Source organism: Periplaneta americana, chromosome 7 (genome assembly GCF_040183065.1).
Source record: "Periplaneta americana isolate PAMFEO1 chromosome 7, P.americana_PAMFEO1_priV1, whole genome shotgun sequence".
In the NCBI taxonomy this organism is placed as follows: domain Eukaryota; kingdom Metazoa; phylum Arthropoda; class Insecta; order Blattodea; family Blattidae; genus Periplaneta; species Periplaneta americana.
The window spans coordinates 120373087-120381718 of NC_091123.1; the positions used below are offsets into that span (position 1 = coordinate 120373087).

General features: G+C 35.4%; 1 long non-coding RNA gene across 1 annotated transcript in view; it reads right to left on the minus strand.

The window, feature by feature from the left end:
• The window catches only part of LOC138703399 (uncharacterized), a 171210-nt gene extending 164025 nt beyond the window's left edge, over positions 1–7185 (minus strand). Inside the window, exon 1 of the long non-coding RNA XR_011333149.1 lies at positions 7043–7185. This is a non-coding gene — a long non-coding RNA (uncharacterized lncRNA). The remainder of the gene's footprint in view (positions 1–7042) is intronic.
• Between the last annotated feature and the right edge of the window lie 1447 nt (positions 7186–8632).

Consider the following 8632-nt stretch of genomic DNA (forward strand, 5'->3'; position numbering starts at 1 on the left):
AAGCAATTACAACATTAACAGCTTTCGACTGACATTTTACAGTATTTATTTAAAATTATATTGACTATCCTTTCTTCCGCATGTTTAGTTATTATCGCCGCACTCTCATGGTTAACATTTGGCAGGTCTTTGAGCAGCCTCGTGCATAACATTCGGCAGATCTTTGAAATTTAATTGCATTGTTTTCAATTTCTTATGTCGCCACTCCAATCACTCGCCTCAATTTCAATATTGCAACCAATAAGCTACTTCCATTATTAAATGACACCTACTTGTCTAATCCACGTGGACTAAAACCGAGGTTGCAATGTCTTGTGCTGAGGACGAACATTAAGGTATGTGATTAAAAATCATTATTAAAGAGTTATTATTAAGAGTTAAGAATGTCAACGTACTCGTACATGAAATAATAATAATTATAATAATAATAATAGCCATTTAACAATATAACAAACTAGTGCTTATTCTTATCGAGGAAGTAGACGTGACGTGACGCTTAGAGTGAAACCTACAGAGCGACAATCAGTCAGCAAAATTATGTTTTAAAAGCATACCGCACGTTATTGTATGATGCCGACATGTTAAGCATGAGAGCGCGGCGATAATACATTGTTACTTGTTACATGCTATAGCTTACAAATGATTTATAAACTATTCTGTTTGTTGTTGTAATGTAAAGAATTGTTTTGTGAATAAGAAGAGTTATTTTGTAAGTAAGCATGACATATTTATTCAATGCCAGAGCGAATATTCATTACAGAGGCGTACATGCGTATCAACTCTATCAAGAAAACACAGGAATTATTCAGGGACAAATAGCCACTTCACCCTATACCAGCAAAAGCAGCATTCAAGATTTGGTGCGAAAATGGCATATAACTGGATCCATTGCAAATGTAACAAGGAACAGAGCGCCTTCTGTCCGGACATAACTTACGGCGTGAATTTAGGAAATGATGACCAGAGGTCCTCGAAATCCACCACAAAATTGGCTCAACAGGGTCCGCACAAGTAAGAGAACTTGCAGACATGTGTCGAAATTCAAACAGCTGTTCAACAACTAAAGAAGTCCGATAAGAATAAAAGTGTAAATTTCTGCTGCTGCTTGTTGAATATGGTTACAGATGGTTGTTTGGACCCGCTGTTGTTTATCATGACTGATGAGGCTTGGCGGGATATGTAAACTCCTAGAACAGCAGGTATTGGGTGACAGAAAATCCTAACTTAGTGTACGAGGAACTCCTACACAACCAAAAGATCAGTGTGTATGGTGCACTAGGACTGCGAAACGCATTATCGGTCCAATATTCTTTGACACCTCAGTCAACATGGATATATAGGCCTACTTGACCATCTTGAATGAATTTTATCCCCAACTAACAGAAGAGCAGCATAATTATTGCTTCTTTCAACAAGATGGAGCAACATCTCACACATCTAAGAGGTCACTTACACCTATTCATCAGATCTTCACTGAAGAGTGGACTGTGAGCAAAGGCTTGTGGCCACCAGATTTGCCGACATGTTACTTTTATTTATGAGAGTACTGGAAGGGGAAAGTGTACGAGTAGAATAATCCCCATGCTATTGAACTGAAGGATAATATCAGGAATAACATCCACACTATCACCCGTAAGGAATTGGCACATGTCTATATGAACCTGTTAAGACATGCACAGAAGTGTCTAGATGTTGGCTGAGGACAATTTCAACATCTATTATGAAGATTAGTACAGGACTTATTCATTTTATTCCATTTCTTTGAAAAAAGTTTGTTTCAAATCAAATGAGATGAAACGGGCCGGTTTTATCTACCAACTCTGTATAACCTCATAGGTTTTATAGTTTTCTCAAAATGTTTATGTGAAGTTCAAATTAAATACATTATAGGCTACATATATTGTAAATCTACTTTCATTTCTTCATATTTAAATACGCTGTAACAATGCAACTTGGAAAGGATAGGGCCAAAAGTGCAAAATTCATGAAGTGAGGTAACACTGCTGCCTAATAGAGAAAAACTCTGTCTGTTTATATCAGATCACAAGCAAAAGGTTAAAATTTGGAGGTGGAGTGCAATTATTGTGTTTGTACAATTTTACTGCAAATCAAACGGACCTATTGGACATTAAACTTCAAATATCTCAGCAGTACAGTTTTTGTACTTGTGGCCGTTTTCTTCCCAAGGTGCGATATACCCACTTAGAAAATGTCTGTAGAAAGAAATATATTCATTCAAGAAAAATGAAGTAACTTCTATCATTTACGTAAATTTTACAGCTTGTAGAGTTTTCCTGTGAATTTCATTAGCAAAATTGCACTAAGCATTCAATAGTGTCCACTACTGTGAAGTGACAGTTAAGAAGTCTGACCGTGAAACGAACGGATCAAGGTCCAAATCCTGATTGCGACAAGTTACCTGGTTGAGGTTTTTTCGGGGTATTCCCTCAACCAATTGAGGCAGAATTGCTGAGTAACTTTCGGTGTTGAACCTCGGATTCATTTTCTGTATTTCTTAAAATAATGTTATCTGGCATGTTAATTTTTATTTGTCGTTATTTACGCAAACAATGACGCACCAAAAAAAAAAAATAATAATTTCATACTCAATCCACATCCTATATTCACATTTGTTCTTCTGTGATTTATTAAAGAATGTACCGGTATTTAAAATACTAATTTAGGAACATGTTAAATAAATAATCCTTGTACCAAAAGAGAATGCTCCCCTGGACACAATTATCGTAGATTACAGTGGTTGTCAACACTCGCTGCAATGGGTAACAGAATATGCACCATCGTGCAGAAGGGAGAGAGAGAGAGACAGAGAGAGAAAGCATACCCGCCAGCAGCACGGATGTGCATCTCTTATCCACGGGTATGGGACGTTAGCCAAGAGTGCACAGTGCTGATGACTGCTGATATATTGGATACAATATCAATTTAAGAAGCATATTAAAGGAATTATCCTTGCACTAAAATGTAGCCTATGCTACTTGGACAAAAATGATCGTATTTCAATAAAATTATTTAAATATGGTAGCATGTTAAACGAATTATCCTTTAACCATAAAGGAAGTTCTCTGCACAAAATGATCGTAGTTTACTTATTTCATTACTTCATAAATATACTCTCAAAATTGTAGTACGCCATTCAGGGATAATAGGTTAGATTAGGCGTGTAGCATTATATGAAAGATTAGGTTGGATTAGGTGTGTAGGATTATGTGAAAGGTTAGGTTAGGTTAGATTAGATGTGTAGTATTATATGGGATTATGTTAGATTAAGTGTGTAACATTATATTATTATGAGACGTTAGGTTAGATTAGATTAGGTGTGTAGTATTATATGAGGTTATGTTAGGTTAGATTAGGTGTGTGGTGTTCTCAAAGGTTAGGTTAGGTTAGATTAGGTGTGTAGTATTATATGAGGTTATGTTAGGTTAGATTAGGTGTGTGGTATTCTCAAAGGTTAGGTTAGGTTAGATTAGGTATGTAGTATTATGAGAGGTTAGGTTGGGTTAGGTTTACAGTAATACTTATCATTTATGGTTGTGGTGGGTAGAGCAGTGCCGCCCTTTTAAAGAACTCACACAACCTGGGGAAGTTCGCTTTGAATATTGCTCGGAAAAGTAGCGCTGGAAATGCTCCTTCTTTCACCAAACACAGGCATCGAGTACTTGACGAAATATGGCTCTCTTCTTCAATCACGGACGAGGATTTTGGTATATAAGTAAGGTATGTGTGTTGGGCGGTTTAGGTGGGCTTACAGCTCTCCCAGCGATCACATCTAATTTCTACTACTTCATAGTATAATTCAAGCGCATTTTAAGGTTTTTCTTTAATTCCCTATAGTGCTCGGAACATAAGTAACCTCATTTCGGATGTCACCAGTACTGGTGCGCATATAATTCAATAAAAAGGAACTGTTTCCTTAGTCGAACCTCTATTTGGTATACGAATTTACTTTTATTCATGCAAAGTTGCTGCATGTGTAAAATCGCCAATAATTTTATTTCCCAGAGTTGGCAATTATAAACACACATCGCAAAATCTCATTGTCCCCAAAAATTGACATTCATTTTTTGCTTTGGAACCACAGATTTTTTATATACGAATTGTTTACTGAGTAGAATTGTGTAAATTTAATTTATTAAGCGTGATATAGTTATTAATTTGTGTGCACATTTGTGAAATTATTCCATTTCTCAGTTTAATATAAGTTAAAAAAACGCAAAGAAAATTAGTTAAAATATAATTATGTTTCACGTAGCAAGATCAATGTCATGACTGAGATATCTATTGTCAATTGCTTTTATTTGTCAGTAGGCCTTGACTGACGAGTATATAAGGCGTTGCTTACGAGATTACACAAGCTGGCGCATAGCGTTTGAAAACGAGTCTGAAGTGGTTCCCTCGTAATGCCAATTCCGCTGCTCGGAGCACTGTTCTGCCCTAAATATTCATAGCAGAACACTTAAATGACATTGACATTTGGGACATTTAAAGGACTCACCATTGCTTATTAAATGCTTCGTACAATATTTTATGGACAATAGACGTAATTTCCAAACTTCTACTCCTCAATTATATTACAATAAAAGGCTGTCAATCTTGATACTAAAACATAGCCTATTACATATAAACTGAGGGACTGTCTGCTCTGTACTTCAGTTCATACACCAAACATTTCCGGAAATAAATTAACTTGACATCTTACATATACGCACTATAGCCTACCCTTTTCACCTAATATTATTAATATTGTTATTAAATAAGATATTGCAACTAATTAAGGTACTGCATTATCTTTAATTTCCTTGAATTCATAATTAAGCATTTGCAAGAAGGCCTAACTTTTCCCTCTCTTTTTAAAAAAAATACGAACGTCACAATAACTGAGAAGTATAATTATTGCGCGATTTTTTCTTGCAGTGGTGAAAACATTTCTATAGGCCTACTGATTAATCTATTGAGCATAGTAATAGTAAACGCTGTAGTATTTTAGTGCGTGTAAATATAATTTGAATTAGCATTTATTAAATTAGGAAGTTAGCCTGTAATTTGTGTGATTGAAATGGTTTACTGCTGTGTGCCATTGTGCAAATCGAACCAGAATAAAGAATGTGATTTTTCGTTTTATTGTTTTCCACAAGATGAAGGACTAAGAAAGAAGTGGTGTGTAGCCATTTCTCGGGAAGGGGACAAACCAAGGACTCTTTGGACGCCAAACAAGAAATCGCGTGTCTGCAGCAGACATTTCAAAGCAGCTGATTTTAGCATTAGCACAACATTAAAACGTTTGCTTCCTAATATGGTACCATCCGTCTTTGATGATTTTCAAAACATGAACAAAATGTGTCAAACATAAGTAGACGCAACAAAAGAAGGATAACAGAAGTGGTGAATAACATCCATCCTGCTAAGAAAAATAAACCCAATGTTGAACATAGTACATCAACTTTCAATGAAGCAAATGTTTCAATTGAAGAAATCTATGAAGCACATAAAAAAACTATAGCCACACAGTGCTCAATTGAAAGTAATAAAATTCCCAAAGCCATTACATTACAACGTAAAAAAATTACTAGGACAATTTGGAAACAAAATCAGCTTATTGGAAAACTAAGACAGACAATATGTAATTTAAAAAGCAAGCTCTGGAGTTTACAGAAACAAAACGAGAAGGAAGAACAAGGAACTGAAAAGCAACTTACCAAAATAAAAGAAGCTGCTAAAGAAGGTAGTTTGAAAGCAAGCTTTTTGACTGAACAAATTCAGGCTTTCGGAAAATAAAAGTGTAAATTTCATGAAAACACACTGAAAATCTGCATATTGCTATCTAACAGGTCATCTACCAGCTATAGATTACTAAGAAATTTGGGTATTTTACACTTACCCCATCAAAAGACATTAAAAATTTATATTGGTCACTCAAAAGGAGAAACAGGTGTCACCTCTTTGATAAAGGCTCGGCTAATTGCAGAGGAAAAGTCCTTGGAGCATGAAAATGAAAAAGTTGGATCTCTCATTATTGACGAAATGAGTATTAAACCGAAATTGATGTACCGTATGACAGAAATTTGGATATGTTGATAGGAATGACAAACACTGAGAAAAATGCTATTGGGATTGACAATAAGCTGGCCAATAAATTGCTGTGCATTCTGTTTAAGGGTCTGTCTACAAAGTACAGAATACCAGTGTCATTTTATTTTACACGCTATTTAACCGGAGATGAGTTGGCAAAATTGACTATGGAAGCCCTAAAAGTAGTGGAAGATATTGGATTTAAAGTAATTAGAATTGTGATGGATAACTGCCAATTTTCGAATATAACTTAGCTGAACAAACTTCAAATAACACTGTAATATGCTTGGCATATTTATAATATTCGTACTCAATCAGTAATGCACAATTAATCGAACTATTTTCACGATACACAATGCTTTCTAATGGTACTATTCATCATTTCTTAGGGCAGCGAGGCGAACCTAGCGGCAGAAATGTCATGACTCACAGAGACCTACTCTCGATCGTGCTATGCGCCAGCTTGTGTAATCTCGTAAGCAACGATATAAGGACTGGCGCTCTTGGGTGCAAGTTGGGGTTTGGGACGGCCCACAAGCAATAAGTCATGCTAAAGATGTCAAGTATTCGTGTAAAAGTGGCCTATGTGCAACGACGTCTCTTACCAAATGACCTATATGGTAGCCTGCTAATTCGGTCATTCCTTGCACAGAGGAATGCCGGATTATTGAGAGTGCTTAAAAAGTCATTACATTAAATGTTATAACCTCACCCTTATTTTGGGTGTGAAATGTACGTCGACATTCAATTTCTTTTCTTTACGAGGTACCTATAATTCGTCTAGAACTAAGAGTGTAAATACATTTGTACCTTCACGCTATATAAATAAGTACCGGGCTAGTGTACTATTTATTAGTGACATAAATCATATCCAGTAACTACCTTGAATTCCTTCATCTCAATCACTGGGTCTGCCAGTAGATTTGATCTTTCTTTACATACATATACTTACCATTATGCGAGCACAGTCCTGCATGTTTAATACAATCCAGCAAGACGTTATTACACACTAGAAACACATAACACCGTTGTTCACTCTCGTTCCACGGCGATTTTCATTGTGATTTTCATCAATTCTTCCATATTGTTCCCGCTTCTTCCTCAACCAGTGTTGCCAGATTGCGTTCCCATAATTTCCCTCGTGATGGCTTGAAATTTCCTTTCCACGAGTAAAATTTCCCTCAACATCGCCTATAAATATCTATATCTTACATCACTACATGATTCAATTTTCCCATGCAATCTGGGAAGAATATTGAAAGAATGACGTTGAAGTTGAAGACAAACGTTCAATGAAGATACATGCAGATTTTCTGTCTACATGCTCATCTTTCTACGTATGTGTGTATGCACACGAGCGCGCGCACGCACAGATTTATATATCTCAATTCATTCATTCATTCATTTATTTTATTCCATAGATCTTACATGAGCAATGAAGCTTTAAGATGTGGAACATGTCAACATTTTACAATATTACAATTACAATTTTTACAAATTTTTATAGTTTTACAATTTAGTAATTTTCTACAATTTTTACAATTTTGTACAATTTTTTTACATTTTGGCGAGATGTAGTGAGATGAGATGAGGTCCGAGGATTCGCCAAAATATTACCCGGCATTTGCCTTTTCGGTGGGGGAAACCTCGGAAAAACCCAACCAGGTAATCAAATCAAAGGGGTTGATGCCAAGGACTCGCCATAGACCATCCGGCTTCAGTCCCACGGCTGGGGAAAACCTCCGAAGAAACCAAAGTCCAAAGGGGGATCCAACCCAAGCCCAAACGCAGCTCCGGATCAGCGGCCCGGCGAGTCTGCCGACTGAGCTACATCGATGGCTCTACTAAAAGTATACAATACATAGCCAATCAGATTATTAAATTTACAAACGCAAAAGATCATTCATAAGTTGAGCTATATTATAATACAAAACAATTTAATTAAATTTAAGGCATAAACAATTCAACCAGTTGTGATATACAGAAATTGATAATACATATCATGCAAACTACTTCAAATTACAAACACAAACAATTTATCAGTAGAGCTATATAGATTACTATTCAATTTAAAGCATATACAATTCATCGGCCAAAACTATACAAATATATACAATCAAATTAGTTCAATTTACAAACTTATTTTCGTTAAGCTATACAATTCATATGAAGTAGATTTATCCAATTTATAAGCTTAAACAATTCATCAGTTGACCTATACAATATACTATTCAATTTACAGTACATACAATTCATCAGTTATGCTAAACAAAAAATACAATACATAGTAAACATATTAAGTCAATATAAAAACATATTTTAGTTGAGCTATATAAAATTGTACATGTCATTTAAGTAGAATAATTCAATTCACAAGCATAAACAATTCATCAATTGTGTAGAAGGTATGAGTATGTAGAAATTTGGTTAATTCTTTTCTGAACCTTTTCTCGTTGTTCAAATCTTTAGGATAATTAGGCAGTGCATTGAAGACTGTTATACATGAATAGCGAACTCCTTTTTTAAAAAAGCTTAGACTAAC